The following is a 9,116-nucleotide window of genomic DNA, read 5'->3' on the forward strand; positions in this document are numbered from 1 at the left end:
AATTCACTATGTAGTCTCAGGGTGGCCTCAAACTCACGGTGATCCTCCCAAGTGCTGTAATTAAAGGCATGTGCCACCATGCCCAGCTAAATAAAATATTTTTTAAAAATAAGTAGATCTATGTGTCCATTTAGAATATGATGTCAGAGATGTGTATGAATATATGTATATGTAATCTATGAGATTATATGTAGACCTTTGTGTTATGTGGTAACACAGGTCATATAATATAATGCACATAATATATATTCTGCTCACATACAAGCTAATGACTGGTGTTATGCTACCATTTCAGTATGTAAGTGTGTATCTATGTGTATATATGAGGGTTCATCTCCAGAAGTGTCTACAGTTTGCCTTTCAGAATAGGAACTAGAATGATCCCAGAAACTTTTTTATTGAAACTCTTTGCTTTCTTATTTATTTCTACATTTTATTTTATTAATATTTTTATTAATTAGTTTTGTATTCAGCAAATACAATCAGTTCGGTACCATTATTAGGCTCATCTGTGACCTACCCCTGCCCTTGGCCACTCCTTGTTGAGGTATATGGGTCATGCATTGTGGAGTTAGCCCACAGTTATAGGTAGGATAAATGTCTCTGCATATCATGACCCAACATATGTCTCTGACATTCTTTCTGCTCCCCCTTCTGCAAACTTTTCCTGAGCCATGTTGGGTTCATTTTTGGTCTGCTTCAGTGATGAAGTGTTGGGGGCCTCTGGGTCTCTGGCTCTCTGATTTGGTAGGAGTTGATTTTTCTCTGTGTTGATCTCCTTCCCCCTTGTGCTGGTATCTTGTTCACCAGGAAAACAGCACCCTTGCTTGTTTTGCCAATTTTTCTTAGTTTCAGCCAGGGCCCTTATGAGGTAGGATGGGGTGGCTCTTTCCTTAGGATCTACATCTATCTGAAAAAGAAAGCCAGATTCTCCAATGGAGAGTAAGTAAATGCATTTCTTATTTAAGTTTACAAACATACAAGCAATACCAGGTGTTTTAGTGATTTATTTCACTAAATTCAGAATAATCTAGAAGAAAAATACTCTTCCTATTCCCAAGGCATAGAGGTAAAATCATTTACCACAGATCAGTGGTAGGCCAGGGAGCCTTGATTTTAGGGTTGCCAGTTTCCAGTGTATAAATATTCCCACCATGGCTGATTTCAAGCTACTAGCATGATGCTACTGAAGATAGCTGGTAAAAATAATTGAGCAATGAGTTCTTATGAGCCAATGGGGACTCAGTGCCAGCCCACCACTAGCAGGGACCTTGCACTCTTCACACAGCACCAGTAACTCATCCACTTTATGTTTGAGAGCTGGTTTTCAAGAATAACAAGAATTTGAACACATACCCTCCTCACAACTTGAGCACAGCTTCCAGGGGTCACTGCAGACCGACTGTGGATTTGACTTGGATTGATTGTTTACTGGTAACTTTACAGTAGATTTCAAAGAGAAAAATAATCACCTATGTCTTGTATTTGAAAGTTGCTTTGCCAATTTCTTTATAAAATATAGCACATGATTATACAACCATAAGGCATTAAAAGAACAGCAAATTGGGCTGGAGAGATGACTTAGTGGTTAAGCACTTGCCTGTGAAGCCTAAGGACCCCGGTTCGAGGCTTGGTTCCCCAGGTCCCACGTTAGCCAGATGCACAAGGGGGCGCACGCGTCTGGAGTTCGTTTGCAGAGACTGGAAGCCCTGGCGTGCCCATTCTCTCTCTCTCTCTCCCTTTGTCTTTCTGTGTCTGTTGCTCTCAAATAAATAAATTAAAAAAAAAAAAGAACAGCAAACTAATTCAGTGTTACCAATCTACCAATAGAACCCCACATGCTTAGGGATGCCAACATAGCCATCTCAAGTAGGGAGATAGGTTAGAACTTTGTCAGTGAATTAATGGGAGTTGTGGGCATTAGAAAGTAAGACAAACTTGGATTCAAGTTATGCCTGACTCTGCTAGTTGCTAGGAACCTGGGGTAAATCACAAACCTTCTGTACCTCATTGGCACATGGGTTAAAGGGGGAGTATGTCTAACATACAGACCTGTAAAGCAAGTTTGCTAAGTTTAATACATGAGATTAGCATGTGATACATCCCTGGATATAAGGCAAAATGCACCACCCAAAATTATTTAGGTTTTACAAAGGATCACAGAATCTTTCATAGTCCCCACATACTCATAATTATATCTTTTTTTTAAGTCTGAGACTTTTATTAACTCATACACAATTATTTGTCTTCTAGTTTGTTGAAGCAGTAAGTCAGACAACACTTGCCACAGTAATGTCTGTCAAAGTGGCTGGCCATAAAAACCCGAGCCCTACACTCATCAGAAGGACACTCTTGAAGAAGGCAACTAATTTTACCATTTTCATTCACCTTATAATATTTCAGGACAGCCAACTTAACCTTCTTTCTCTTGTGCTTATTTTTCTTGGGAGTGATGTAAGACTTCTTCTTCCTTTTTTTAGCACCACCACGAAGTCTCAGTACAAGATGAAGGGTGGACTCCTTTGAATATTGTAGTCAGACAAAGTATGCCCATCTTCAAGTTGCTTTCCAGCAAAGATCAGTCTCTGCTGATCAGGAGGAATTCCTTCCTTATCCTGGATCTTGGCCTTTACATTTTCGAGTGTCCGAGGGTTCAACCTCGAACGTGATGGTCTTCCCCTTAAGGGTTTTCACAAAAATCTGCATCTCGGCGGCGGCCACCACAGATGGCAGATCGGAAAAAAGCTCATAATTATCTTATTCTAAACAATAAGGTTTAGTTTGTGGAAGACCCATGTGTAGAAGTCACTTGGAGAAAGTGGATTTAAAAGAGCAAAAGCAGGGCTGGAGAGATGTCTTAGCACTTAAGTGCTTGCCTGTGAAGCCTAAGGACCCAGGTTCCAGGCTTGATTCCCCAGGACCCAAGTTAGCCAGATGCACAAGGGGGCGCACACATCTGGAGTTCGCTTGCAGTGTCTGGAGGCCCTGGCACACCCATTCTCTCTCTCTCTCTCTCTCTCTCATTCGCCCTGGCACACCCATTCTCTCTCTCTCTCTCTCTCTCATTCACTCGCTCTCACTCTCAAATAAATAAAAATAAAAATAAACATTTTTTTTTAAAAAAAGAAGTAAAGGCCATGATTAATTTTTTTAAAAAAAGCAAAAGCATATTGCTGAAGACTCCACATGCCTGGGTGGAAAGGTCACTGAGAAATCAAACTGGAGCTGAGCTGAAAACCTTCTCCCTGTAGACCATCTGACTGAAAGCTGGAAAAAGCTGCACTGCATGCAGCCCTATAGGAGACAGAAGTCATCAGCAGTAAAAACAATGGACACTGGAAACCTCAAGTTTGGACAGCCAGGCCAAATGACTTAACAGGTGAATAATGGCATGTCTGTTCTGGGGGAAACCAACTGCTCTCTAATTGGACTGGAGGCCCATGCTATGGGATAGAATACATGACTGGTATTGAAAATCTAATCAAAAGCCAATGCTAGAGGAGGTCATGAGCCTTAGTGGTATAAAGCCTGCTCTTATCTGGCTAAATGCAAGTATTATGCTCATCAAACTGCCCTGTAAGCACTTCACTCAATGTTCATATTCATATATTAATGCTAATCTCACTTTTGGTTAGAGACGCTTCTCTTTACAGATGGCAGTGACCACTGGGATGACCCAAAAGGTAACATAGTGCTGAGAAGAAGTGACTGAGGAGTGCTCAGCATTGAAACATCTCTACCACACTCTCCAAGGCTCATAGTCCATTGTGGAAGAGGTGGCAGAAAGAATGTAAGAGCCAAAGGAAGTGTACCACTCCTTACAATGCAACTGTCCAGACAGAAATTGGCCTCAATATCCATGACCTCGCAGTGCCTAGCTATACCTTCAAAAGGCCCTCATAATAGGAGGAAAAGACAATGACATCAAAACAAAAGAGATACTAATGGAGAGAGGGAGAGGATATGATGGCGAGTGGAATTTTGAAGGGAAGTGGGGGAGGGGAGGGAAGTATCATGGTTTATTATCTGTAATTATAGAAGTTGTCAATAAAAAAATAATGAATTTTTAAAAAGCAAACAATTTTTGCCATAGCTATAAGTCTATAGCTATGAGTTAATTTCACACCCAAGTCTTATGCAAGTTTTATGAAAGAAGGCTTTAAAAAGGAAATGCATTATTTTCTAGACACAAAATAGCCTGGATATTCATGAACTCACAGTGCCTGACACTATATACACAAGACCTTCATAATAGGAGGAAAAGATGATGAAAGAGAGACTAATTGAGAGAGGGAGGGAATATGATGGAGAGTGTATTTGTGAAGGGGAAAGTGGAGGAGGGAGGGAATTATCATGGTTTATTGTCTATCATTATGGAAGCTGTCAATAAAAAAAGGAATACATTAAGGAAAAAAAAAAAACAGGGCTGGAGAGTTGGATTAGCAGTTCAGGTGCTTGCCTGTGAAGCCTAAGGACCCAGGTTTGGTTCTCCAAGTACCCACGTAATCCAGATGCACAAAATGGCACATGCATCTGGAGTTCATTTGCAGTGGCAAGAGACACTGGTGCACCCATTCTCTCCTTCTCTCCCCACCCCATCTATCTATCTATCTATCTATCTATCTATCTATCTATCTATCTATCTATCTATCTATCTTCCTCTTTGTCTCTCAAATAAATAAATAAAACCAATACATTGACTAGTAGGATGTTGTAATCATGAGTATAAACCTAAAAGGGAAATGGAAAGATGATCTTTACTGAGATAAAGAACCTAGTTAGGATGACATATTTCAGCAGCAGTATCTAAACTGAAAAGGTCCTGTATCACAGTTTAGATTTGATGGGAAATGATGTGACTTAGAAAGTCAATGATGCCATCACCAGGAATAAGAAAGATAAGAGAAAGATAGGAGATTCCAGGTGAGCAGGAGAAGTGGCAGAAAGTAAATGAGAGAGGGGAAAGACTCTAATTTTCTAAATAACCTTAAAATTAAGTAATAAATTAATAACATGCCATGTCAAATAAATAATAAACATTATAATAACATTTAAGTATTTCACTTATAGCCTTAATTAAGTATTCCACTTGACATGCCCTATATATAAATTTTATTTTTCAGTCTTCTTGTTGTGAAAAATGGGAGTGTACTAGCATTAGATCTTAAATGCCATATGTTAATTCAGAAACTAAATATGGCAAATCTACCTGTTTATGTGGTGAACACTACCTCTATTTAACATGAATCAGTACAGAACAAAAATTACCATTTAAAAAAATTATTTTTATTATTTTTTTTTTTTTAGGTAGAGTCTCACTCTAGCCCAACCTGACCTGGAATTCACTGTGTAGTTTCAGGTTGACATTGAAATCACAGAAATCCTCCTATCTCAGCCTCCCAAGTGCTGGGATTAAAGACGTGCACCACCATGCCCGGCAAAAATACTTTATGCTTGGAACCACTCAACACTTAGACATGTGTCACATGTGACAGTTCCACAGAGCTCTGTATGACAAGTGATAGCTGCTAGAACTGTTATTGCGGTTGTTCTGCTGTACTGGGTTCTTAGTTGTACTCTCTGAAGTACTTCCAGGAGTTGGACTCTTCCAATCTTTCACTCCCTAGCTGTGTGATACTCAGCAAACTGCCAAACTTGTCTATGCTTATCTATAAAATAAAGATAACAATAGTGCTTCACAGGGTTATTCATTCAATAAATTAGTAATACATAACAAGTGTTTAATACAGTGTCTAGTAAAGGCTTCATTTATGTTCACCAAAGGGAAACATTTTTTTCAGACAAGCTCAACAGACTTTTTTTTTTTTTTTTTTAATGTGAGAGAGCAAGAGAGAGAATTGGCATGCCAGGACCTCAAGCCACTGAAATCAAACTACAGACATGTGTGCCCCCTTGTGTGCATGTACAACCTTGTGCATTTGGATCACTGTGCATCTGGTTTATGTGGGTCCAGGAGAGTAAAACATGAGTCCTAAGTCTTTGCAGGCAAGTGCCTTAACTTTTAAACCATCTCTCCAGCTCAAAAACACCATTTAAAATATTTTATTTCTGCTAGGAATATGGGTTAGGGATAGAGTATGAGCTTAGCGTGTGTGAGGATCTAAATTGAATCCCTAAGACTAAATAAATCAATAATGTTTATTTTTTTTTGTTCTTTGTTTTCAAGGCAGGGTCATATGATAGCCCATATTGAACTGAAACTCACCCTTATAGCCCCAGGCTGGCCTTAAACTTACTGTGATCCTCCTACCTCAACCTCCTGAGTGCTGAGACTAAAGGTGTGCACCATCACACCCACCTATATTTTTAACTTAAATTTTATATATATTAATATAATATATAATTTATTTATTTATTTATTTATTTATTTATTTATTTATTTATAAGGGGAGAAAGAGAATGAGAAAAATGATATGGGCACACCAGGTCCTCTAGCCACTGCAAACAAATTCTAGATGTATGTACCACTTTATGCATCTGGCTTTATGTGAGTACTAAGGAACCAAACCTGGACCATCAGGCTTTTACTAGCAAGTGCCTTTAACTGCTCAGCCATCTCTCCAGCCCTAAATTATTAATGTTTAATTGACATAATAAATATACATATTTATGGGACATAGTATAATATTTCATACATATATACAATGTATGATAATCAGATCAGAACAATTGGCATATATCACTTTTAGGGGTGCCTAATTTTTTAACATTGTGACATGATTTTTGTTAACTATAAATGTGTTAGACTACTTCAGTGATGAGGTGTTGGGGGCCTCTGTGTCTCTGGCTCTCTGATTTGTTAGGAGTTAATTTTTCTCTGTGTTGGTCTGCTTCCCCTTTGTGCTGGTATCTGGTTTATCAGGAAAACAGCACCCTTGCTAGTTTTGCCAATTTTTCTTAGTTTCAGCCAGGGCCCTTTTGAGGTATGATGGGGTGGCTCTCTCCTTAGGATCTACATCTATCTGAAAAAGAGAAGCAGATTCTCCAATGGAGTGTAAGTTAGCACAAGGACAAATGAGATAACCCTTACTTTTTTTTATAGAGAATTTAATAGGTGTAGGCCCTCTTGCAGCCCATGATTGATGGTAGCTTGATAATGGAGAGTGGGCTTATGTTTGGATATGGTTCTGATTTGTTTCCCAGCTCCAGCTATGGGTCCCATACCACTGAAGGGATCATGGCTCAGGGAAATTTTGCAGAAGAGGGGACAGAAAGAATGTCAGAGCCACATGTTGGGTCATGATATGCAGAGACATTTATCTTACCCATAACCATGGGCTAATTCCACAATGCATGACCCATATACCTCAACAAGGAGGGGCCAATGGGGAGGGGGTAGGTCACAGATGAGCCTAATAATGGTACCAAACTGACTGTATTTGCTGAATACAAAACTAATTAATAAAAAAAATGTGTTGGGCTACATTCATAGCTATCTCCAGATGCATGTAGCCTGTGGGCCACATGTTGGACACACTTGTTACACATTTACCCATTCCTTTATATTGAGAACATTCAAAATCTTCTTTGCTATTTTGAAATACTTGGTTATTGTCTATGTTATCCTTCTGTATATTGTAGAACATTAGAAATTATGCCAAAGGGAAATTTCAGCTATTTATGAGCACAGCTGTTTTCCCTGCGCAATGAGCTTTCACCAGCAGGGACCCTGATTTCTTCATTCCATAATCCCAATCCACACACATGGCCTGACACCCAGTACTGTGAAAGTCTACAAAGCAGTTACTTTCTATGGAGAGAGGGAATAATATTTGAGGTTCAACAGAGCATAGCATCTTAGTTGAAAGAAATGTGCCATTACTCACTGGCAAAACAAGAGCTAAAGGACAACAAAAGACAACTGATGTTGGGCTCTGAAAGGCCCAGGCATGAGGCCTAGTGGAACTTCCTGAGCCTAGCTAAAGTTTGGCGACCTGTCTCTGGCCAGCTAGGACTCAGCAAGACACTTAATGGCTTCTTGCCTGCCACCTCTGTGTGGCAATTGTAATTACCATTTCAATAGTTGCAGTTTACTATTGGCCCTTACCTCTTCCCCCATCCTAAAATCCCCACCTTCATCCCCAACATTATATAGGCAACTGCTCACAGTAATAAAGCGAGTTGTTTCTGCGAGTTCCTGCATCGAAAAGACTCCCAACTCAGTGTGGTTTTTCTCTGGTGGCCAGGAGAGCTCTGGGTTGTGCATGCTCATCATCCTTCTCAACCCCTAGGGAGGAACCAGCAGACCTGGTCCTTCCCTCAGCACTACCTGCACAGGAAGGAGCCCAGCAAACTGGAGGTTGTTTCTTTGTGTCCTCACTGAGACCACAAATTCTTCCATGACAGGAACTGCATTCCATTCATCTCATTACCCAGTTGAGCAAGCAGTCAGTAGGAGCTTAAAAGTACTCACTGAAGCCAGGTGTGGTGGTTTATACCTTTTAATCCAGCAGGCAGAAGTAGGAGGATTGCCTTGAGTTCAAAGCCACCCTGAAACTAGATATTGAATTCTATGTCAGCCTGGGCTAGAGTGAGACCCTACCTCAAAAGAATAACAATAACAACAACAACAATAAAAGTACTCACTGAGCAAGTGAGTGAAAAGGGATGTTCTACATTACTTTACAGTATTTGTTTTTACTGAATTTTGCCATCTTTTTCTTTTTTACATTTTTATCTACTTATTTGAGAGACAGAGAGAAAGAGAATGGGCACTCCAGGGCCTCCAGCTGCTGCAAACAAACTCCAGATATATGTGCCACCTTGTGCATTTGGCTTACATGGGTTCTGGGGAATTAAATCTGGGTTTTTAGGCTTCACAGGCAAGTACTTTAACCACTAAGCCATCTTTCCAACCCAAGTTTACCATTTTTCATATCTACAAAAAAGTATTTTAAAATTAATATCCCAGATACACACTAAAAGCTTGTCATGCAGAATTTTGTTAAATGTGAATGAATCACCTGGAAAGAATTCTCCTTGGCTTCTAAAACAGTATTTAGTGAAATAGTTCCTCTTCTGTATGCAATAATGAGAAAGAAATAAAAGGGATACAAATTGGAAAGGAAGAAGTTAACTTTATTCACTGATGACAT

At 39.5% G+C, this 9,116-nt stretch overlaps 1 pseudogene; it reads right to left on the bottom strand.

Annotated features, from left to right (window-relative positions):
• Window positions 1-2,199: 2,199 nt before the first annotated feature.
• LOC101601245 lies at window positions 2,200-2,706 on the bottom strand (annotated as a pseudogene).
• Window positions 2,707-9,116: the final 6,410 nt, after the last annotated feature.

Source organism: Jaculus jaculus, chromosome 8, assembly GCF_020740685.1.
Source record: "Jaculus jaculus isolate mJacJac1 chromosome 8, mJacJac1.mat.Y.cur, whole genome shotgun sequence".
Taxonomy (NCBI): Eukaryota; Metazoa; Chordata; class Mammalia; order Rodentia; family Dipodidae; genus Jaculus; species Jaculus jaculus.